Genomic DNA, 25,666 nt, shown 5'->3' on the forward strand with positions numbered 1-25,666 from the left:
TGTGCCCTATTAAAATTATCTCCAACTTTAAATAATATTTATTTTAAAATTTAAAACAGGTCATCTTTGAAGAGGAACAGACATGGTCCCTTGCCAAAAGAACAATCAGATTTTCTGCTGCAGAATATATAGAGAATCGTAACAAACTTAATTACCTGTACCACTGCTAAAGGCCCTTCATATCTTAGCACTCTTGAGATTTAGCAGATTGTATCACATCTTCCTCATTAACAATTCTGACTGAGAAATGAAACATTCAGACTTACTGAAATTTAAAAAAATACATTATTCCATTTTCAAAGAAGATAATATGTGAACAGCCTCAGTTTAAAACAGTGTAATGGCTTATAATAAATGTTTAAACTTCAGTGTATTTTTTCAAACTATATGAATTGTTTGTGCCATGTGAATAAATATCAGCATAGTTTTAATTTTCTCAGATCTCTCATCTCAGCTTTTCTTAGAGGTCAGTATCTCAGCCTGAGATTTTTTATTATAATTATTTCTTTTTAGGTTTTTCTCACAGGAAGATTAGTGCAATGATCCCTTTTCACAATTCCTAGACACCAAGAATCCATGCAGTATTCAAAAATCTCTTCTTTTTCTCTGAAATTTTTGGGCACTTTTGTCATACGAGTACGTCTTAAGATCTCAGAAGTCTCAAATCTAATTTTTCTCTGAGGGACATGAGAGGAAAGCCCAGGTGCTGGAGCAGGTTACCTTGGCAGGAAGACCCTCCTGGTGGGAGCTGAGGGAAGGAGACAGGACAGTGTTCATTGCATAGCACGTGAGCATGGGGAGAGTAGCTGAACGTTTCAGAGGGACAGGCTCTTTTTCTGGCTGTGAAATGTAAACCCCCAATTTTGCTCTCTGTTCTTTATTAACATTCCCTTAATATTGCTTCTGAGTATAAAAGTTAAACACTAATTTTCTGGCAGTGTCTCAGAAGCTGCCCGTGCCTTATGATTCAAATATTGGCATTTTATGTAGGCAGAAAAGCATTTATTCAATGGGGGCTCGGGGTGGGAATAAAAACAGCAGGGGCCCTTTACCACTCATGCAGCTGCAGTGGTTCACCCAGCCGTGTGTCCCCTGGAAGCTCTGCTCCTCACTTTTCCAGCCCCCTTCGCTGAGCTCCTGGGTTCCCAGTGCCGCAGCTCTGCGGACAGCGTGTGCTGCCTTTTCTCCGGCTGTGCCCAGGCTCGTGCTCCTTGGCTTGACTGATGCCTGCTTGCACTAGACACTCTTTCCTGGAAGAGCTGCAACCCCATCACACGTAGCACCAGATTTGATCACGGTAACTCTATTTGAGGCTAATTCTCTACTAATTCTTTGCAAGCCTTCAGTGCCAATCAGAAATATCTTTCCAACATCCTCCAGACACCATCCTCTCCCTTGGTTTGAGAGGTTCCAGGTTCTAAAACCTGGCAGTACGTAGTGAACAAATGAAGTCCCTCACCTGCCTGCCTTCCATGCTGGCTCTTCCATTTCAGACCCGGCTGGGTCCAGCTGCAGCAAAACTTGCCAAGGCCAAACACAGAGCACGGGCAGAAGTGGCTGATTAGGGCGGGAGCTCTAACCTCCTCTGGACTTAGGCTTGCTCACAATAACAGTACGCGGGGTCGTTTTCTTTATGTGATAGTAATTTAAGATGAGAAGAGAAATAACGTCTCATTAGTGCTGAGAGAACACAGGGTGCTGATCTTATCATTGTGCTGTGCGTGTATCCAGCGCGTGGCTCGAAGAGAGCAAGGTTGGTGCTTGGGCGTTTGCCTTCCAAAGGCTTTAACCCAGGGAAAAACTAAAGCAAATAGTTACTTAGATCTCCCTCCTTCACAGTGAGGGCTGTTTGTATGCTGAATTTTAGCCGATCTGTTGGATCGAGAGCAGATTAGAACAAGCTTTGTTCCTTCTGAGCTTTCCTTTGCGTCATACCAGCTTGTCATAGTGTTTCCTTCTGTTGCAGTGAGAAGGTCCCAGATCATTTTCCCCGATGCCTGCCTGTATAGCTCCCTGCCTCTGGGCAGCTATTGCATGCAAGGGACTGATTCTCCTGGCACTTACTTTGGGCTGAGGCAGGAGAGGTGACGGACAGAGGGAGGGGGGATTTTTCTCTGTTCTGGGGAAGCAGTCGGACTCAGGCACTGATAACTCTTAGGCAAGTCCCGTATTCGGTCTGCTGCCCAGTGTGATGTGGTATCTGGTGATGTCACAACAGAAATCAGATTATCCTTCCAAATCACTCACTTTTCTAATCAAATGCCATTCTGAGGAGTGCATTTTACAGCTTCTCATGAAGCTGCAGCCCTGGCCCTAGCTCTGCCAGGCCTTGCGTTGTGCGCGTGTGTGCTCGCCCACACGTGCACGCACACACACCCCTCCAGCCATTCTGCGCGTTTGCATTCATGTGGCATCCCATTTAATCTCCTCCTTTCACTCGTCTTCAGCATGTGCTTATCAGCTGAAGTAATGTCTGTTTGCTTTCCCAGCTGCGTGTTACAGGCTAGGATTACTCTAACTTTAACACTTGTTTAATTAAAAGGAGTTTCCAAACTGTCGCTGGAGTGCCAGATGCAATAACTGGAATCATCCTAATTTCTTTTCTTCTCTCTAAAACACCCAACAGCAACCAAGGAGAAAAATAGCAATAATAAAGCCTGTGAAAGAAAAAAAAAAAATAGCAAAAGAGAAAAGCAGCGTTGACAGGTACGTCAGCCCCATAGAATGAGACTCCATATACCAACCCATCTTATAAAAACTAAACATGGAAGTCCTGCCCGCTTCATTTGCCATCATATTCATAAGTGTCAAGTGTCATATTTATTGCTCTGTCCTATTTGAAGTTGTATTTTTAATATTGAGAAAACTATCATAAAACCTATTGCAATGCTTAAACGTGGCTATGAAAGTGAAAAATTGATTTTTCCGTAAAAGTAGATTGTGTAGTGGAATTATGGCCCTACTGAAAATGTACTCCATTTCAGCATGCTTTAAGGTGTGCTTCTTGGCTAGTGTGCTAATATTATACCTACACGTATTGTCTGCAGGCACTGGACACAATCCCCTGGGTGTGCAGAAATTAGATAAGGAGTAATTCTTTTGTATAATAGTATCTCTCGTGTAGGCTTCTGTGCAATACAGTAAAATTAATTCAGCTTCTTTCCATAGAGCTTATCTTCTGTCCCAGCATTAGAGTGTACTTCTCCCTCATTTTACCTGGGCAACAAATATTTTCTTACTTCATTGTGTTGGAAAGTCCAGCATTGGTAATTCACAGAGCAGCTTTGATTCCAGAGTCAGCCCATAACTCCATGTATGTTTTTGCAAAGTGTGGCTCCTGAGTTAAGTTGAATAGGAAGAAATAAATGCACCCCAAAGCAAGCTAATCTGCCCATAGTGTGATGTGAGGGTGGTTCTACTGCCTGTGGTAGGGTACATCTCGGAGCACTGGTCGGAAGCCCCATCCTTATGAGAGCTTCTGTACATAACTTGGGTTACTTACAATGTCGTTGACCTCTAATTCAAATACCGTATTACTCATGAGACTGTAAATTCTTTTTGTCTGTACCTTTCTAAATGTAAATTACCATTTAACCTTTTCTTTGGGGGATTCATGACTGCTGTTAAGGCCTCAATGAGAAGAATCTGTGCTGCTTACTTCAGCCTGAAAAACTCCTTGTCCAGTGCTGGAAATTTGATTCACATTTCTCCTATTTGCAGAAAATATCTTTAGACCTTTGCTAGCATGGTTTGTACTAGAGAAGCGTTTAGCAATATGGTCTCTAGTGATCTCGCCTTCTTCAAAACTTTTTTAAATAGATCAGTCTTAGGGGTTTCTGCCCTTGTTCCACTACAGATACTTTCTGCTCTCAGCCAGAGTTTGCTGTAGACTTCGATACAATCACAGTTAGACCCGAAGTTTTGTACTGTTTTGGTTCTCCATCAGAGACATTACCACGGATTTCTGTTTGTGGTGAATCACTATCTTGTAATGCTTCTCGTAAGCACAACATGCGACGTTGGGCCATTTCTGTGTATGTTTCCTACTAAGACATTTCAGTCTGTTTCCAGTTACATGCATTCACTGGCATAATCGCAAAGCTGAGGGACTGTATAGCAGTGTACTCAACAGCTTGTCTTCTGCTTTACTGTTCTCTTCTTATGTATAGAGTTGCAGAACATTTTTGTGATGTGTTTTTGTATCTTTCACTGAGTCTCAGGTTGACTTTTGGTGTCTCATGCTCTACCCTTACACTCCTTGGTCACTAGAATCTCCATAATCATCCCCTTCTCCATTCTTTGCAAACACTCCACTTATTTCTGATGTTCAGCTGGGGTGATCTTTATCCCTTGGTGCTGCCAGAGGCTTAAAACACAGACCCTGTCTGAGAGTCCATGCAGAGCCACGATCACCTCACGTGAATGCTGTGCTGATGAACCAACGCTGCAAGGTACTCACATCTTATGCTTTTGGGTGCTTAAAACACAGACCCTGTTTTTTGCTTTTTTAGCTTCTTATGCCCAGGTGGCACCAGCAGCCCTTAACTGCCTTGAGCAGCCTCACCTGGGACCCTCACTCGCATGCCCTCCAGCTGTGGGCCCTGGAGCCCCATTTAAGCTCCAGCTTGGACCTTCAGTAGTGGTTTGAGCTGTGTTGTAGCTGAGCCTGCTTCTGGGGCTGTAGCTGAATGATTTGGCTTTCCTGGTTTGAATTCGGAGCCCTTGTTACCTTGCATTTTGCCTGAGGATCACTGGCTTGTGGATGGGACATGCTGCTGCCACCACCCTGCTCTGCTTGCCTGGCTCCGGTGCCGTAGGACCACGCCATGGGGTGAGTTCTCTGCCCTCCCCCCTGACTGCAAAGGGTGGGAGAAAGCTTCACAAACTTGTGCTTACTCCAAAAGCAATCCTGCTTCTCAGATGTGTGCAATGATGAGGAAATACAGCACAATATTTAGAGCTTTGGGGAGGAGAGACCCTTAAGGTCTCTTTAATAGAAATAGGCAAAAATATTAGGGAATGGGGAACCCAGGGAAGAAGTCTGTTTTGTTCATGCAGAGCACTTCATTTTGGTAGCTTCTAAATGTGCTGTTACAGTCTTGACTCTACTGGTGTTTTATAACTATAGTTATCCTGAGTTTTGAGATGAAAGGTCATTTTGAACAGAACGTGTTCATTTTTTTTTAAGGCAAAAAAACTTATCAAAGTGCTTGTGACCAGCACTGCCATTTAATCAATTGTGCTTCACTTTGCTTTTCAGTTGGCTTTGATTGAGCCCTAGTTATTCTGCTTTCTGTCTTTGTGAGCACTCTGTGCCTGTGGCATAGTCTTTCATCGCAGTGGATTTCAGTGGAGATGTACCTTGATCATGCAGGGCTTCCCATCAATCTAACGGTTCTCCTGATAGGAGCTAAAGATGAGCTGAGTGCTGCAATGGGCCATAGATATGCAGCGTAGCTGACAGTAAACAATGACAGTCTCTCTTCTCGGCGCCACAAAACAGCAAATATTGTCAGTCTTTGCTCCATTATATCTGAAAGGTTCTTTGATTCATGTATGTTCCAGATACTCAGTGTAACACACCTGGCCTGGTGCAGCTGAGGTGTGTGTTGCAGCCTTTCCCTTAAGGGGCATTTTGGCAGCCCAACTCTTCCAGTATCTAGTGAGTGACCGGCCGTGGCCTCATGGCTGTGGGCAGGCAGCACAGATGTGCTGCAGAGCGTTTGGTGTGCCAGGAAAGAACTGCGTGGCTCTAAGTATATCACAGAAGGCAGGACATTATTGGGGAGTTTTAAAGGTGAGAGCAAGATGAAGTGCATTTGCCTTCCCTAGTAAACCTGCACTTACGTGCTGGATGGCCGGTTTTCAAAGTCCTCTCCTGATATTTGTGGTATTTCCTTCCAAACAAACACAATTTTGTATTGCTTGGATAGTCTTCTCTAGCCCACCTACTTGCACAGTATCCAATGTGGCTGTACTGGAGCTCCTTAGTCTTTCATCTGTTTTTCCTCATTATGCCCCCAAGACTTGTTTTCTTAATTTTACAGCTGGAGAACTGGAATAGACAGTCAATGGGAAAGAGGCCAGCCATTCTGCATGAGTTATGTTTTGCATTGGTTTTAAGTGAGACTCTTTAAAATATAATTAAAAGCTTTATTGTTCCTTGATTAATATGCTGCTCTGTTTACAGCATAATGCCACATTATCCATATTGTTCCTCAGCCATTTTACAAATATTTCTATGCTGTGTTTATTTTGGCAACTGCTGCCAGATGTTGACTACATAAACTCTTTCCAGCTTTTTAAAAGCTGCGTTGCTATTCTGCTAGAAGATGCATCTCTGCCAGGGTCCCATGATGTGAGGAACTGCATCATCACCTGGGAGACCTGGCCTGCCCCCCAGTGTGCCAGGCTGAAGTGATGGGGAGAAGAAGGGGGTCAGAGCACGAGGTTTAGGCTTGCCCTGCCATCTGCCAGCACCAGGACTGGCAATGCAGCCAGGTCCTCCTGATCCCTGGCTGCCACCTCACTGTGCTGCTGATCACTGGAGGTTTCTTATAAAGGGGAGAGCAACCCAGGAGGGAGGGTGGTAAAGGGAGCAGAATGACCAGCTGTACCCACTTCAGAGTCTCATAGGTGACGAGGGCTTAAACAAACCTGGGAAGGTGAACCAGGGATTTAAGCATGTGTCAGTACTGTGGAGCTCCAGGTGGAGAGGAGCCTTTGTGGAAATTGGCATGGGGTGTGACCTAGCCTGCTGTGCCCACCCTTGCACAGCATTCGGAGTTAAATGCTTTAGAAACCCCGAGGAGCAGCAGCACAGCACAGTGTTTTCAGTGTTGTGTGAATACATACACATTAGTTTGGATTCCAGAAAATAAACTTCCATGGAAATACGTGGTTTAGGCCAAGTTTTTGAGTGATGTACATTGGCAGGGCTCACCTAACTAGATGCAAATCTGGTCTAGACCATGTAGTTGAAGGTATATATAAGATGTATGACTACATGCTTCTGAAGCTTTTGGGGGAAAAAACTGGTTTGTGTTGCATTTTGTGGCTTACATAATGTTGTTTGGTGCTCTGTGTGCCAGCTTCGTGTCAGGAGTTTGAGCCTCATTTGTATTGTGTGAAGGATAGCTTCCCCCTGGAAAAAGGAAGGGAAAAACAAACAAGCAGTGACTTAACTTCTATAGATTTTTTTTTTTTTTCTTTTTCTGTAGACCTTTTGCTCTGAGCTTCAAGACAGAGAATCTATCATAACTGCTTTCTGTTCAGATCTGGGCATAGGAAAACTGTCTGGAAAGTCTGAAAGATGGGGCTACTGGAAGTATTGATACCCTTCAGATTCCGACACCTTTTAAATGACCTATCTAAAGCAGACAGGAAATTTGAGGTTACCAGGCAAAATGAATGGAACAAACCCAACAGTGTCCCTTCCAGGCATCTGCACTTCATGGAGTGGCTACCGCTCTTGGGGTTTCAAGGCGTAAATTGGCCATGAAGAACTGTCAGCATGTACCACCCCTCCTGTGGCTCTCTGACACTAAATCCAGCACTTCGTTCCTGGCAGTGTTTCTCCCTTCCTGCTGCTTCTGGTAACTGTCAGAACTTAGAGTAAATGAAGAAGTCATCTGCTGCGGTGTGTTCATTTGGCATAGGCTTTTCCACTGAATGTAACATTAGAAAATATAATTTGATTGTTGCCAATTAACAGACTAGCCATGCCTCTGGTAGTTACAGGGATTAGCAATCTTTATTCTGCATCATTTGAGATCTTTATATTGCTGACAGGCTGCAACACAGAGTACCAGATAGCCCATTTATGTGCTGCAAAGCACTTTCAAGTTAAGAGATCATTGTGCTGTTGGAATCAGGTATGTAAAATAAATCATCTAAGGTTTTGCAGGCCATAATTCAGTGAGCAAATACCATAACCCTCATTTTATTAGAGAGAGAAACTGATTAACAGACATTCTGCAACATGCCCAAGGGGACTGAAAACCATCTCAACAGCAGATTTGGATTCAACAGCCAAATGTGCAGACCACGGTAGCTCAAGGTTAAGGATGTGTGGCCCTTGCAGGCAACTGCAAATGCTGAAATCCAACATGATGCCCCATGCTTGGAAGTCTTCCTCCGGAGGGCTGTGTAAAGGCAGATTTCTTCCCTCTCCCATGCCCAAAAGCAGGGTGGCTCACATCTCTGCTTTTTATCTTCTCTTCTCAGTTTTTCACTTCACCCACGTGTAAGCCCTGCTCACCGAGTGTCTGCGTGAAGTTCCCCAACCACTTAACTGTGTGGGGAAGTGAGGGTGGGAGGCAGGGCCAGGGAGCTGCGTGGCTCACTAGGAGTAGCTGCAATCAGATTTTATCCTGTCCTTGGTGAAGTGAGGCTTCTGGCACATGCAGTTCCTGAAGTTCTGTCCCTCCAGGTGCTCTTTCCTTTAGGCCCATCCCTGTCCTCTTTGAGTTTTCTATTGCTAACTTATTCTGTTTTTTGTCTAAGTCAAGCTAATGTTAATAAACACCAGTTTGTTCCTTTCCTGCAGTGGTTTAAAAAATAAAAACCATAGCACAAAACCAACGTAGAATAATCTTATCTTTGGCTTGATGTGTTGTAAACAATGTTACCTTATTTAAGAGTCCTTTAAAGAACAGACTAAACAAATCACTGTTTCCTTTATATACACCCTTCAATTATATTGTACGTAGCCCATCTTTTTTTCTACCAGTGTTTTTGTTGTTGAGTTTTTTTAAAGATTTCCTGTTAAACATGTTTAAACAGGTTGTGGTCTGAGTTTTGGCATTGACAAGAGCCCTGCAGATGGCATTGCATGTACTTATACCGCTTTTGGAGCTGTGCTGGGGGCTGAGCTCTGCCCTGGTCAGACATCCAAGGCGATGCTCTCCCTCAGGCTGCAAGGGGGAAAACTCTTCACCTGCGTTTGCTGGGAGAAAAGTGGATGTCCCAAAGTAGCAGAGGAATTATCTTGAGATAATGCGTGATGGCTCAGTCTGTCAGTGACTGGGATGCCCTGTGCCGCCTTCCCATCCTCTCTGGCCACACTAAGTTAGCCCATGTCATGGGGTCTGTCTTATTGAAGGCGTTTTCTCCAGAGCCTGTGTACAGGCTGTGTAATGACTTTGGAGGCTTGGGGAGGGGAAGCTGTGGTGATCTCTGATACCCAGGTGGCAAGGATTTGTGTGTTTCCCCTTCTCTGACTTGCTAGCTATTTTTCTTGCAGAGCTCATGAGATATGAATAGAGAAAAAGGATGCCCAGCCATTTTTTCAGTGTGCAACTAGTTTGCATATGCTGCACGTTTTCTTCAAAATTAAGTGCATTCATTTGCAATATTTCTGTTCCTTAATTAGGTTTACCAATTGCTAATGTGAAGAAATGTGTTCTTTGGTTTTGAGGTAGTTTATGAACGCAGCCTGTGCAATATATCTTTTAGCGTGGAGGCTGATCCATGGCATTTCTTTCAGGACTCAGCTTCTCTAAGGTAACAGGGCTAAAACTCTAATATATATAATTTTCCCAGATATTGGATAACTTCTGGCATCTGAAGGAAGGTTCTTATTTTTTAATTATGATAATGAGTTGACATCAGAGAGATATGGAGATAATGCAAGTGTTGTATATGCCTGTCTTTTTGTTGTTGCCGTTCTTTTTTCACTCAAACCAACTCTGTGAAGCCAGTTCCAAAAGATACACCCATTTTAACTGTCAGTAAAAGCCCACTCTAGAGACTCAGTTTAAGAGAAATGATTTTATCAGGTATGAATAAACCTTACTGTTTTGGGAAGATCCTGTATCAACACAGCTAGACTTTTCTCTTAAGACCTTCGGTACAATACTAGCCTTGTAACAACAGAGGTACTAGTTGGTATTTGGGAAAAGGTTTTAATTCATCTTTTCAGAGTCTTTTGAAGCTACTTGTGCTTGTTACTATTTTGGGACTTCATCAGTTTATTTTAAGCATATTTTAAGGATATGTTATGAGTTCTTTTGCTTCCTTCTAAAGTACATTTGTCCTCTTGCTTGGCTTATGGTGCAGGTTTTTTTCTGGGGATTGTGTCAACTCAGGAATGTAAGGGACTGTGTGATGGATGCTGTGGCGAAGGCTTGAACATGCAACTAATCAGGACCTGTTTCCTTATCACTGACTCTGGCAGCAAATGAGGCTGCTTTTTCCTTGCCTCTGCAAGCTCCCATTGGCAGTCACAGTCGCTGAGAGCAAGCTGAGATTGCTGATGTGTTCCAGGCTCAGTCTGCAGCCTACGTTTCTAGCCAGAGACTAGACAGGCAACTCTGCTGATTCAGAAGAAACACATTTAACGTCCAAAAGCCTGGGGGGGGAAAAGACTGAACACTGTTGGTCTTGCTCTTTTGAATTCCCAAATGCAGAACCTCCGGGGCACCCCTTTAGGATGGGATGGTTAGTACGAGCCTTGTTAGAAGCTGTGATATTTCTCATTACCATTAGGATATAGTGATATCACAAATAACAGCATAAATGAAATGCCACAGTGAGATGCCTGTATACTCTAAGCTAGAGTGTCCAAAATGTGCTCCCTGGCCCTCAGACCCCTTACAGGCCAGGGAGGGCTGGCTGCAGCTTGGGTGCTGGATTTGTCCCCTCAGAAGCGCGAGTGAAATGATCAACGTATCTGATGTCTGATATCCTGCAGTTGCCAGGAGGCTTGTGGTTTCCACTGTGGAGGAGGTGGTCTAGGAACCTGTGAATGAGAAGCATGCTGGATCTCTAGCCAGTTTCTCTGTTAAATTGGTGCTACCCTTTTGGAATAAACTATTCCAGTACATTTAAAAAAAAAAAAAACAAAAAAAAACCAAAAAAAACACCAAAAAACCCCAAACAAACAAACAAACAAAAACAACAAAAAAAACCCACCCAACCAACCAAACGACAAAAAAAACAAAAAACAAACAAACAAAAAACCGAAACACACACAAAAAAACCCACCCACAAAACAAAAACCCCACCAACTTTGTAATGGTCAAGAAACTTCTTAACAGTGTGGGCTCAGAGCAAGCTGCTGAGTAGCCAGCTGGGCTGTCCTTTCAGTGCCAGAACCATTTTCAGTCCTGTCAATGAAGAATTATTTAAAGAGTTGCTCTTTCATTTTTTTTTTTTAAGATTTATCTTCTATTTATCAGGGATAGGGAATATTTCTGATCACATCCTTGGGCCAATTGAAATTAAACTACGAGCAAACCAAAGTCACTTTCAGTTGGGTTGGAAATCCTTGTATGTAGTGCTGGAAGAAACAGTGTAGAAGCCCCAGCAGCGGTGTGGCTGCGGTGCCAGTAACGGAGGCTGTGTCTTGGGCTTAGGTGGGAAGGAGAGCAGGAGGTATTGTCTGATCTCGCCCAACATGAGCTGCCAGAACATCGGGCTTCTACTTGGAGGTAGACATCCATGCTCCCCTTGAGGCGGCGGTATATCTGCAGGGGCAATTTACTCCTCGCTCTGCAGAAGAAATTACCCCGAGGAGGTGTCTCCTGCGCTTGGCCACAGAGTGATGCAGAGCAGGGCTTACACTGCCTTTGTCTGCTGTTTTGCTGGCCCATGGGAGGTGAGAGGAATGCCACCCTCCAACTGAGAAACAGAGATCCTATTGACTGCATTTGCTGATTGCAGGAGAGGAGTGAAAGGCATCCTGCAGGGTAACTTGGCTGTGTTCCTAACGGAGCCAGATAAACAACTGCTACTGTTATTTTTACAAGACGTGCCCAAAGGAGAGAGGAAAAGCTCTGCTGTATAGGAATGATTTTGAGGCCAACACATATTACTATTGGAAGGGGATTATTCCAGTGCATTGACCAGAGGCAAAACCATGTCTTGTTCTACCAGTGCTTAAATGCTGAGTGCTGGGAAGGGGTTTGACAGAAACGGGTTATACCTCTATGGCCACCATGATGATTTTCCTTGTTTAGCTCTTTGTACCAAAGAAATTCAATTATCGCCTAAGAAAGCATTTGGTCTTATTAGCTTAGTTCTATTAGCTGAAATTATAGATTATGATGTATCTTGGTCCAAGTCCTGTTTCTAAGGCATTAAGTTGCTTCCTATAATTTAACTCTTTAAATGCTGTCAAATATCCAGAAACGTTGTTATCAGGCAGAAGGGACTCAAAACCAGGGCCATTACAACAAGGATGCTCGGTATGAATTTTAAACTAGTAGAAAAGAACGATCGCTGTGATGTTCCATATTGAGTCAGGTTTTCTTCACGGTGGGTTTTGGCTCTGCAAACCATGTCGGGGAGAACCAAATGTGTGACTGCGACCCCGGTTCTGAGCGTGAAGTGCTGGAGTCGGCGCCTCAGCCCCAGGGCTGTTTCTGGGCCTCATGTTGGAGAATATGACCTTGAAAAGAGGCAACAAGCACAGAAGGATGCAGTGCTGTCTGCCGGAGCCTGCGGGCACGCGGGAGCAGTGACAGCAGCGTGAGCCCTTCCCTTTGTCTTGGAGGGTGCCTGTGGTACAGAAACACAAACACCTGAAGATGATTCCCCTTCCCTCTTACAGAAACACACATATCATTGCTAAGGAGTTTGTATGTTACAACATCTGTATATAAAGAAAGGGGAGTAAGCTGTGCTGCTATAACCCTTTGATATCGCTGTGATCATGTGAGGGCCGCTGTCCAGTGTCTGTTTTAATAGGAATTGACACCTCTAACCAGAAGAGATTTATCAGCACAGAGGTGGGTCGAGAGCAGATTTGAGAAATATCATCTCTCTTGCAGTATGTAATATGAATGGTGAAAAAATGCCCCTCAGTTTTGTCATAATCGGTGTCTTTTCTAATAATTTAAAAGCTTGAATTACTTACATGTGGAGCTAAAATAGCTCTAAGTGCATTTTTATTGCCTGGCTCTGGAGCTGCCATTTACAGGTTAACAGCCCTAATGCTTTTAAATAATAGGAGGAGTATATGTAGTACAGTGTTAGAAATTGTATATGTCCTGTTATTTGGACACAAGTAGAGCACTAAAAGCCCTGTTCTGTTTTCTACATACTATTTTCTTTTGCAGAGCCTGGTTTGTTTTAAATATCTTCCAGTAGACTAGTAAACATTGAGAGGCTTTGGATGTGTAAAAATGCTGTTATATAAATCTTATGATTAAGAAAATCAAACTACTCGTGTCTAACCATCTACTGCAAATATAAGTATACCAATTTTGTGGTCCGTTTTAACATCCAGAATTAGTTTTACACTTTCTGTGATATGAATATTATTCTTGCTTTTCTTTCCCCTCCTGCCTGATTTTTTGTTGTATTTAAGAAATAGTCAGGGAAATAGTGCACTGCAGGAGCAGAAAGCTCTGGGATGTTCTGCATGTGGGAAAACGGAAGAGGTGCTGAAAGTACCGGCATATGATTTTTTTTTAATTATTCAAAAAAAAAAAGAAAGATTGAAATTCACAGACTACTTAGCTTTCTTTATATTCATAAATGCCAGAGTAATTCAGTGGAGATAAGGGTGATAACCTCCCTTCTATAGATAAGGAGAGTGAGGCACAGAGGCCAAGTGGCTTGTTTCAGTTCACACAAACTTAACTGTACAGGCGGGAGAGATCCCAGATCTCTCCATCAACATCCTTCATTAGTGGGCTTCATCCTGCCTTTCCTGTGGGCTTGTGGTTGCCCTCTAAGAGCACAGGGGCTGCGGAGAAGAGGCTTTTGCCCTTCTGACTCCAGCACACAGTGGCTGATGTGCATTATGCTCATAGAAACACATACCCTGAACTTTAAGCAAGTGCCAGCTGTTTCTTAGTATATTTAAAGAGATTCACTGGCCTTTCCTACAGGTACCTCCTTTAAAGTCCGTATTCCTCTTTTCAGACACAGAGCTTGTTTCATCCTTCTGGCTGGCTGGAGGATGCATTGCTTTTAGGCTTTAACTGTCCCCCATAAAGTTAGTGAATAAGCAAAGCCCTGGCAGTCGAAATCAAAACCTTTCTATATCAAATGTTCCGTGGTGCCTCAGGAGTGGTGTCTCGTCTACTTACCTTCTGTCAAGTGGCACTTGGTCCAGATTCTCCCTCCTGCGATGCACCAAACTCCCTCCTCTTGCTAAATGACCTGCGCTTTGGGGTAGACAACGGCTGTGGTAGTTCTTTTTAAAAAAAGAAGTCCATGTCTTCCACCAAAAATAATCATTTTGCATAAAAAGCTGATTTTATTCAAAGCCTGTTCTTCCTTGTTTTTTTTAAAAAACGCTTTTTAGAGAAAAGAAATGACATCCTGAATCTATAGTGCTGGACTTTCAAGAAATCCTCTCTAATTGCCTGTTCATCCGAGTTTACTATGTTTAATTCCTGAAAATATTTTTATAGATCCCTGAATCAGTATTGTGAGTTGGGTTTTTTTGTACCTTTCTTAATATGAACAAGTGTCTTAAACTGTGAAAATAGTACTGCACGTGTGCTGACCCAAACTAGCCTAGCAGCGTGCTATTCTGTGTGAGAAAGGGGGATTAGCTCAGAAGCAAGGTTTTCCTTGTATCTCCCATTGCAGAGAGTCATCTGTACTGAGCTGATGTGCTAATCTTTCTTCTCCGTAGTGTGATTCCCAAAGTATTCTAGCCGTTCCCATTTCCTCCAGCAAAACGTTAATCATGATGTATTTGGCTTTTCTGTTAGCCATTAGCTGCATAATTGTTCTTCCTTAAATCATATTAAATTATCCAGCTGATTACCTGCTTCAGCAGATTGTCTGGATCATCTTGCATATTACCTACCATGAACAGTATCAAACAAGCATCCCACCTTTCCGCAGCCCTAAAAGAAAGCACGTGTGGTTTTTTCCAGACAAGTGTGTTGCAGCTTTTTCAAATTGCCAGTCATTTATTCAAACTCAATATTTTTTAATGACCCCTCTTCAATTTTTTTTTTTATTCTCACTCTTGAAGTCATATATTCTTAATGATTGCACAGTTAAACCCATAGAATTTACTTTCTTATGCCCACTGCATAGCTTACAGAGGATGCTCTGCCAGGGAGGTGTTTGGGTGCACAAGGAACAAGCTCTTTGGAGATTGCCATGCAATTTTCACCATCTTGTGACGTGTTTTTAGTGCCTTGTATGCTCTCTTGCCTAATGTTCCTGACCCACCAGTAGAGAAACAGTGTCCTGGACAGTTCACGCAACCAGTAAACAGAATTTTTCGAGTTTAGTGAGCCTCAGGGCATATCCCGTTTGACGCTGTTTTCCGTGATCTTTTGCTGCTTGTTATGGAGAGAGCCTTTGATCATGAGTGCATGAAATATTCCTCATAAAGAACTCGGGGTTCCCTGCATTGAAAAACCTTCCATGGATTTAGTGTAATCCCATTGCCCGTCAGACTTCTACCAACACTCCTCAGCTTTTGGCCGAGGCATCACTTGGTCCCTGCATTCAGTCGATGCCATATCAGATGAGCATTTTGGAAAGCGGTCCTGTCGTTAAAGCATCCCCTGTCACCTTCCCACCATTAGGCTTCGTTCATACATTCATTTTCCCAGCGGCTCATCCCCAATGTTTAGCCAATTTCAGTGGAGGAAGCGAGGTTTTATGTGCAAATCTGTTGTCTTGAAACAAAAGGGTGATAAGGATCAGTGTGAAGTTTCTCAGGCAGGTGAACCACAGCACAGTAATACCTGCTTGCATCTTCCAGTCCTGGGCAGGCTACAGGTCATGGGCTGAATTAAGACATCAGATTCATGCCTTAAGTGAAGGAAGATAAAGCAATTCACAAGGGGCAGAGCCCACGTGGGGAATATTTTATTTATATGCTACCTGTGCTGAGCTGAGCAGAACAGATTGGGATTCTCTTTTTCTGCCTTACACTTCAAAATCTTACTGTGGCTGTTACAGAGCAATGAGGCAGCACAGAGGTAACGAGCTGGGCCAAATCCATGTCTGGTGTCAGTGGTCCTGCCTCTGCTGATTACAGTCAAGTTGCACCAGCTTGTGCTAACTGTGAGGTTCATTTTCTTCAGTAATTTTCACTACTTTCTGAAACAACATTGCTCAGGATCCTTCCCCAAACCTGTTACTTTATTTTCACTGCCTCTTCCTCCCGTGCACTAGCCAATATTATTCCTTGCTAAAGGTTTATGTGCCCAACTCTACAAGAACCATGAATGTCAATTCCTTTGCACAAGAAACAGTTTAGTTTCCTCTCTTTGCCTGGTGTATGTATTAAGTCAAATTTGTGCATATTCCAGTAGTATTAAATTCATCTCTGTGCAACAGGAAAATGCATCCATATCCCAAAAATACTTAAGTAGTTTTCTATTATTCTGTTATTTCAGTAGATAAGATTGCTTCCTATCAGCAAGAATTCAAGAAGTAGCCCAGCTTAGAGTAGGTTGCCCTCATAAATTACAACTTCCTAGGAGGAAGAGAAAATCAGAAATAATAAAAGAGCTTTAGCTAGGGAAAAGGCTAATAATGTCACTAACCTCATGATTTCAAGTATGGAAATTGTCTTACAATGTGAAATTCATTATGTTTAACATTCATGGTACTGTTGGACTGTTTAATGAGACACAACATAATTGATTTTCCATAATGAGCCATCTATCAAAAAAATATGTAGGGGAAAATTGTCTGTTGGTGGTCTGAAGAATTTTTTTAAACAGTTTTGCATGCTATTCAGAATAAAGAATTTAACCTCAGAATTTTAAAAAATATATATAAAAAAATTAGCTGTTATTGTAAGTGAATGTGTCATTGTAGAAAGTAAAAGCAGATGTCTTAATGTTGGCAGCTCTCTCTAAATTTCAAACTTTAAATCAGAAGCTAGAATACCCCCCCCTTCCCCATCAAAATAGGTGTTACTTGGCTTGAAATCGCATTGTATTTTTTCATGGTGATTTAATTTATAGTGTTTACTGGTGTTCAGTCTCTCTGTGTTTATGAATGCAATGTCCATGCAATGGATCAGCATAAAAGGGGCCTCTGCCCTCTGGCACTGCTGTGCCTTGTGTTGCAGAGTATCAGTTACAGAGCACACCAGCAGAAGGAGTATTGGGGTGTGTGCTGTGATCAGCACGCCTCTGAAATACCCAAAATTCATGCTTGTGTGTCTGGGAACAGTGAAATGCTTCAGGTGCACCTGTGGTGAACCTGAGGAAATGGAGGCCCTTGGGAAAAGGAGCTTTCTTGAGGTGACTCTCAGTCCTGTGTGCTCCCTCTGGGCAAGGGTAGGATCAACAGTGAAAAAAACCACTTGGATGCCCCATATCAGTTTCTGCTTTAAACTATGTTTTAGAGCTACTAACACTACTGCACATCGGTGGTTCCCCATGTCAAGATTCAACTAGTGCCCACGTATCTCCATGAAACTACTCCTACATTTGGGTACTTATTCCTAAACCAGTTCTCAATCTGCAAAACTGCCTGGAAAGACCTGGTACCCAAACCCTACAAAGGGCACGAGCCTGGGGACCTCTCTGCAGTGTCCAAGAGTCTCCGTTACCTTGACCCAACAGGCTAGATGCTGTGCACAGAGCAGAAAGCTTTTCCTACCCTACAGAGCAAGTAAAGTGCATACCCAGAAGGCAGAGGGACTGTAATAAGGCTGGCAGACTTGAGTAGAGCTTTTTAATACACATTAAGATGCTTTATAGGCATTTGGGTTTGTCATTTGATATTGATGAATGATCCTGTAGTAGTCATTAGTAAAGGAAGGGCTCAGGCCAGAGATGATGGCTCTCTGACACCTCACTCATGCTGAGGCTACCACTCTCAGATCCAAGGAGACTCTTCCCTGCTCCCCCCCTCCCAAAAAAAAAAAAAAAAAATTAGTTCTGAAGCTTGGGTAAGATCTGCCTCTAATAGGCTGGAACCTCACCACCTTGGACTTTAAAAATTCATGCACTTTAAGATTAATATTCCTGTTTATTGATTAATTTTGGAAGTGTTATACTAAATACCTCTATAACACAATGGTTTGTTCCGTTATCTTTCATTCATTTGTGGAATTTCATGTGTATTGCTGCTGAAGTTAGCTGAAAATGAATCCTATGAATACCTTTTGTGCCAAGTTCATTGAACTCTGTTGCTGGCCAGCTGATGTCTGGAGGGCCACTAGAAAAAGTTAGAAAAATGTCGTTTGAAAGCCCCTCAGATAACTTCAGGCATTGCTCCAGCAGTCCCCAAAGTATTGCTCATGCAGGCTGGCTTCCCTCCCTGGCTCTGTGCAACCCTGTGGTACCACTGTACGGGCAGCATAACAGGATTTCAGCAAAATCGTGTTTCTGAAGGAAGCTCTCTGTGTGCCAGCCACGAGCCCTCTCAAATGCTGTAGTTTTTATGTGACCGTATTCAGGAGCGGCCTTGTGATTATACTGAAATAAAATGTTCTGGTTAATGTGTTTTGCCTTTGAAACAGTCCACAACTGAAAACCCTAGGGGGAAAATGAGCATATAATTTTCTTGCTATTTTAAACCATGTAAGCACCAAGAAAAATAGTATGATTCATTTATTTTGGAGTATGTTGATTAACTAGCAATTAAAGCTTTATAGTATTTTCTTTATGGAACAACAAAGGCCAGTTTAATGCTTTTACTTTAGTTTCGGCTCATTGGACTGGCTTCATACCTGGTACAGACAGATAAATGCTCTAAAAGCATATGAAGTACCTGCATGCAGCTGAACATGGCCCACTTAGCTCAAAAATATGATGGGTGTTCACAGAAGGAACTTTCATTCATTCACAGCATCTGGTTCCATTACATTCAGCCCAATCAAGCCATGAAATTGAAATTAAATGACTTTTGATGGTGGTAATATTATAAGAATGAAAGCAAGATTGGGAGAAGGGAAATATCTGCAAGGCAGAAGAGGCTCTTAGTGAGGGCAAGCTGTGTAAAGTGCCTTTAAATTGTTTCACAGAAATGACTGGATGCGTGGGAAGATGAACTTGGAACTATTTGATTTGTCCAAAATGCGTTTCCCCTGCTCTTTGGAACCTAGGTTGTGTCTGTGTAACGCAGCATTGCAGCATAACCTCTCCCTGCACAGGCTCTGAGGCCAGCTTTCGGCTCTCTTTGGTGGGTGACACGCGAACATTCCCCCCCCCCCGCCCTGCAGCACCCCCTCCACCAGCCCTGCCGTGCTCCCCTGCGCCGCAATCCTGTTCCTGCCCAGCGTTTTCCCAGCTTGCAGACAGAAGTCCTGCTGCTGCCCCTTCCTGGGTTGTCCTGGGGGCAGAGCGGGGAAGGAAGGGCTAGAGGGGGGACAGTCAGCAGGAGGTGGGTGGTGGGAGCTGGGCAGGAGGAGGGCGGGAGGTAGGATGGCAAAATGGAGAGAGCAGGAGGAAAAAGATGGATAGAGAATATGGGCATTATGCAGAACCAGAATAAAATCAGCATCTGGAAACAGGCCATGGTTTCTAGCCTGAGGGCTCTGCCAAGTTGTGTGTCGAAGTGTGAGCAAGGGGAAGGTGGGGTTTGTGTGTGTGGCTGTTGAGAAACGTCAGGTGGTAGAGCAGAGTGGTGCAGTGTTGCTTTCTACTTTGAGGTCTATGGTGATCTCTGTGGTTGATGAAAAACTTGGTGCAGCTTCTAAGTCTCTATATTTTTGCCATTATCACAATAATCTTCATTCGCTGTGCAGCCATGATTTTCCAATGAAATGTACACAGTAGGGTAGAACAATAGAATCGTTTTGGTTGGAAGAGACCTTTAAGATCATAGAGTCCAACCATTAACCCAGCACTGCCAAGGCCACCATAAACTATGTCCCTCAGCACCACATCTACTCATCTTTTAAATCCCTCCAGCGATGGTGACTCCACCACTTCCCTGGGCAGCCTGTTCCAATGCTTGACGGCCCTTTTGGTGAAGAAATTTTTCCTGATATCCAATCTAAACCTCCCCTCGCACAACTTGAGGCCGTTTTCCTCTCATCCTACAATTTGTTACCTGGGAGAACAGACCGACACCCACCTTGCTACAACCTCCTTTCAGGTAGTTGTAGAGAGCAATAAGGTCTCCCCTCAGCCTCCTTTTCTCCAGGCTAAACACCCCCAGTTCCCTCAGCCACTCCTCATCACACTTGTGCTCCAGACCCTTCACCAGCTTCGTTGCCCTTCTCTGGACTTGCTCCAGCACCTCAAGGTCTGTCTTGTAGTGAGGGGCCCAAAACTGGCCACAGTATTTGAGGGGTGGCCTCACCAGTGCTGAGTACAGGGGGATGATCACTGCCCTTGTCCTGCTGGCCAATGTACTGGGTAGGTACATAGTGCAAATGTATTAGGTACACATTATAGTATAATACACACTGTGTATATTATTATAGTATAATACACATGATGTGTAATGCATTATATAATGTGTTCTTATTGTAATATATAAATGCAGTACATACATGTACTCTATACATATTACACAATTATATACACAATGTACATTTTAAGGTATTAGGGTTTGGAAGGCAGAAGGTGTTCCCATCTCCCTAGGCAGTTAGCCACTGAAAATGTCAGGGCTGTGGCATGTTTTTAGTGAAGCTGTTGACCTGCTTAGGACAGCCTTCTGAGTCATGTGGAAAGAGACGCTCTGTTCAGACGTACCTGTGCCAAACTCATGCAAGATAACTGCTGGGAAGTGCAGTCGGGCTGTTTCCCAGGCTGAGCTGCTAGGTCTGCGCAGGGCTGGACTATGCTTAGGGAAACAGGGATAGGCTAAAGGCTATGGAAACAGCACTCACCTTACAGATGTGGCTGCTGCTTCTGCTCTGCAAAAGTTGTCATAGCTCTGGGTGCCATCTTGGTGCTGCAATTTTCCGTCAGTAAAATGGTAATAGCCCCGTGTTTGAGGGCTGGTTTCAAGGTGTTGGTAATGGGGATCACCGATGAGAATACAGTGGAAAGTCATTGTCCCAAACAGTCTGCTTGGGGTGTCCCAAAGCCAAACGGACAGCTTATGCCCTTCCACCTCCCATGTGCTTGCTGAATGCCAAGCGCCTGTACGTGGCCTGATTCATCGCCCGCTGTGACAGCAAAGAATCATTGCCCTGGTGTCAGCACATTCCTCCTCTTGTGGCCAAGCTCCTGGCAAGGCACTGGCATCAGTGCAAGCTTGAAATGAATACCTTGCTTGCTTTCTGTTGAAACAAGAGCAAAAACAGAGGATAAAAATACATAAATGCTAGTAAAGCTATTGTAGCCTTATTCATATATATATATATATATATATAAAAGCTTCCAAAAGTTTCTGAATACTCAACTGCAGTTATTTGAAATAGTTGTGTACATCTCCTAGTAATGTTGCTAGAGGTGTTGGCACCCTGCCACGCAGACAGACACTGAATGGATATTCTTGTTACATAGGACTAGATAACCACTGTCTTCTGCCTCCTGACAGCTCTTCCAGGTTCAGTTCAGGTACAAAATCAGGTGTCTCCTCCCTGCATCTTTGAGCTCCCAGGAAAGAGCAAAGGTCCAGCAGCTGTGCCGGTACCAGCGGGGCTCCCAGCCCAGAAAGCCAAGGCTGCTCGTGCCCCTCGCCATTCCCAGGGGTTAGGAAGCGTGAGGCCTTGAACCCCTGTCAGCCCCAGCAGCGCCCCGCGGGTGCCTGACGCAGCCCCTCCCAGTCTGACAGCCCAGGGCCAGGCTCTGCGGCGGTGTCCGAGGGGGCAGCCGAAGGCCGGGTGGTTGTACAGCTGCCCGGGGTACCTGGGCACATCGGTGCTAGGGGAAGGACGTGCATCTGTGGGCTGCTCCCTCATGTGGTGCTGAGCTTGTTGCAGAGAACAAGTCCTTCATTTGATTTCTCTAAATACCTCATTGCCTCTGATGACAAACTGCCTTTTCCCAGCAGTTTCCCCGCTCCTGACCCAAGCTGCGTGCAGCTGGTGTGCTTCCTGTTTGTGCTCAGCCACCAAATTAGTCACCTCCACAGGTTTTTTCTGAACAGTTTCACTGTTTTTTTTAACCGACTTCCTAATGTTTCTGTGATTGCAGGGGAAGGATTTATTCCACATTAATCCATCTGGGCTTACATGTATCTGCCTCAGGTTGGTTGGTGGGCTTGCTGCCATGCAGCTCTTGAGCAAGCCAGCTCCCGTGTGCAGCGAGGGCTGCATGCTCCCCTCAAACCCTCTTACTGCTTTTCCTCCCTTCTTCAAAGGGCTGTGGGAGCAAAATACTCATAGGGAAAAATGTTGGATATTTTACCCCAGTGTGTGCTTCCCTCTTGGCGAGTCAGGACTTTACTGAAAATTTTGACAAGTGTAATAAATGATCAAAGGGATACCGAGACAGGAGAGGATGGCAGTGTTCCCATGATGTGTTGAGTTTCTCTTTGACATGGTGCGTTGCTCATTGGGGTTTTTTTTATTTTCCTGAGTGCACTAGAATACACCATGTATTTTTCTAGGTTAGTGGGTAAGATCCCATGCAAATTGTCCCTGAAAACATGCTTGCTTTCCTTGTCCAGGAACAGCATGCCTTTTCATGTCTATATTTAGCCTTCTCATAAACACGGACAGCTCCTAAAAACCAGTGTCTTTTCCTTCACACAGCCAAGTCTGCCAGAAACCAGTCCAGAGAAAGCAATTTCATTTACCACAGCGTTTCTCTAGCCTTAATATTTTTGGAGGTGTTTTCAAAGGCAAATGCACAGAAAGCAGCAGCCTTTTCAGTCGCACACATTAAAATCAAGTTCCCTAATGTTAGCTGAGGAATGAATCTTACAACACATCACTTTTACTGTCATACCTGAAATGAGTGATTTAACTGATGACTACGATTTAAATCAAAATATTGCTGTCTTTGTTCAGGGAAAAAAAAGTGGGTGAGATTTAAATGAGAAATAAATCTAGACTGAAACTCTGCACTTTGTTTTCTGATGCTAATTTTCAAAATAATGAACATACTTCATCTTGTTGTACACGTCACCCAACATGAATCCCCTGAGGCGCGGTCCGTTGTGCCAGTGTCGCTCGGCTGGTCCCGACAGGGCTGCCACTTGGTCATCTTCCAGAGCTGACGGGCGCCTTGCCAGCGCGGATAGCTGTGTGAGCGCAGCCTGCCGCCGATGTGTGCGTAATTAAACGGGCCTTTTCCCACGTGAACACATACCTGCATGGTTACAAAAAGAGACTACCACAGAGAAGAGAGCAACTAATAAGATTTGGGATGACTGGTAAGACAGGGAGTATCTCTGTATGAATAACAGCTGTCCAGAAAAATAATGGGGGCGAGGCATGGTGCTCGGCAGGGCTCCCATCTTAGGACAGGCACCCTGGGAGGGGACACCTCCTGACTTAAGGAAAAAGTCATCTTCTCATGCACATTAGCATTTTCCTCATTCCATCCGCGTTGTGCCGGCAGCAGACGCGTTCCCAGCACCACCTTCACCAGACAGACGTGGATCTGGCAGACCTGCTGTGAGGACTGGGCAGCTTCACAGGTGGCTGAGGTGCTTTGTACAGTTGCCCACTGCTTCACCAGCACTTAGACTTACGTTCTGTGTTGTTTCCGAGTATGTTGCTGTGAGTAGCAAACTACCTAGTCATTCCCTAGGCCTCCCACTTACAAGACGCACCAAAGTACAAGGGAACAACCCGAGTCCTACTCGTACATGTAACCTTGGATCCTAAGAACTAACGTGAAACTGTGTTCCACAATGTGTCACATGCAAGTGTTGTCTGAACTTCTGTTTTTTTTATTTATGGGTTTTAACAAATAACGTGTCAGCAAACAGTTGTGTAACTCATCTGTCATACCATATTTATCCTCAATCAGAGGCTATTTTGAAAGAAAGTCATATCAAGTCAAGCTTGTGACAGGCTGTGTGAATCTGAGTGAAGAACCCAGAGCTGGTGAGTGCCTGTGTGCCACGTGCAAGTGGTAATGCAATGAGGGTGAAAATCAGGTGCATACGAAGGTCACAGATCAGATCTTTTTCTTTTCCTGCTGCTATATTCCTTCTGCGTTCCCTTGTGATGTATCAAGAAGCCACTTTGGTTTCTACAGGCTTCAGGTTTTTTTCTTTACATGTACAGTTGATGACAGTTAGGAGAAAAGGAAGATTTCAGTAATCACTGCAGTGTGTATTTGTACAACATAGGACAGTCTTTTAGTCTCTGTTTCTGGGTCTGCTCACGCTGACAAACGAGGCTGAACTTCACTGAATGCTTCCAGAGGGAAGGACCCAAGTACCCTAAGGTTGTAGGTAACTTTGGGCTTTTCTGTCTGCAAAAATGAACCAGATCCCTACAGTTGAGGTATGTGGATGGATACCCTGTTCCTGAACAGAAGGGAACTTCTCCTGAATAACTGTCTTTGCAAACAGAGCATCCTTTGGGGGAGCTTTCCTGGCACAGCTGTCAAAGGATCCTGTAGTCATCAGGTTGGTGGTTGTAGCTGAGCTTTTCAGTGGGTCTCCAGTCACCTCTCAGCTGGAGCAGGTCCAGTTCTGCGAGGCAATAGGGAACTCTGAGGAATCCACAGGCAATCTGTTATTTTTGGACACCTAATGCTGACTTGGTAGCCTTAGTGGTAACGATTATTATGTGTAGGTATGTGGGGTTCCCACGGGACAATGGTGGGAACGAGCTACTGAATGAGCTACGTCCAGGCGTGTCCAGGGGGTGGTAATGGGGTGGTGATGATCTAGCCAATCATAATACAGAACAAGGGCCTTGGCTATGAGACCAACAAGCTATGGGGGAAGTTGAGGACCTTGGCTATGAGAAAAATAAGATATAGGGAAGTTGAAAAATAAGAAAGAATGCTGCACCTGCAAGATATAACTTTTTAGCATAAGCCAATCAGAACTAATACAGAGGCGTGTGAACAAAGCATACTAACCCATCATCATAGAAATGACATGTACACAGAGTGTGTACAAAAATAGAATAGTATAAATGTACCCTCAATAGAATAGTATAAATGTACCCTCAGATACGTAAATAAACGAGATCTGCTTAACGATCATATTGGTCTGCGTGCATTTACTCCGTGCCCTCTCAAGAAAATGGAAACATAGGTATACACTAGCCTATCCATCTACTAATGATCTTCCCTGAGCCGTATGTTAAATCATATATATATATACTGGAAGGGAGCAGGCGATATAAATCGTTGCAGCACTTAGGTCTTTGTTTAGAAGAAAATAATGGTTTTTCTTTTGTCTTAAGTACCTTTTCATTTTAATGTGATACAGGTTGAATTGTGAATAGGTTTTCAGAAAGAAAAAACAGGACTCTGGGATCTCCAGGCTTTGGCTGGAAAATGTAAATCTCTTTCTTTGTCCTGAGCAAGAATCAAATGCCAGAGTTGCATGGAAACAGGTACAGAGTTGTCCCAGGTGGTTAGTTTGGTATCTGGAGGCCAGATCTTTTCATGTGCCTAAGCATGTGGATTTGCAGCTTCCTTTCTGAAGGTGCCATCCCAGTTGCGTATCTGTTCACAGACTCTTGACATGCAGAAGTCACAAATGATAAAAAATACATCAGTAATGACTTGGGGGTGATGGGGAGGGAATGGAAAAGTGCTAAGACTCATCTTTTCCAGTCTGTGAAGTTTAATTAGTCCTTATTCCCTTCTGGCTCTGTCCCGGAGGCGACCTTAACATGAAAAGGAGGAAGAGCTAGTTGGGACAGGGAGCCTGGGAAGAGGGGCAGAGCGAGGCTCACATT

General features: G+C 43.9%; 1 protein-coding gene across 1 annotated transcript in view; it reads left to right on the forward strand.

Annotated features, from left to right (window-relative positions):
- Positions 1-25,666, forward strand: part of LOC137675134 (glypican-5-like) — a 345,701-nt gene that overhangs the window by 267,215 nt on the left and 52,820 nt on the right. The window lies entirely within an intron of this gene.

This window comes from Nyctibius grandis, chromosome 32 (genome assembly GCF_013368605.1).
Source record: "Nyctibius grandis isolate bNycGra1 chromosome 32, bNycGra1.pri, whole genome shotgun sequence".
NCBI lineage: Eukaryota > Metazoa > Chordata > Aves > Nyctibiiformes > Nyctibiidae > Nyctibius > Nyctibius grandis.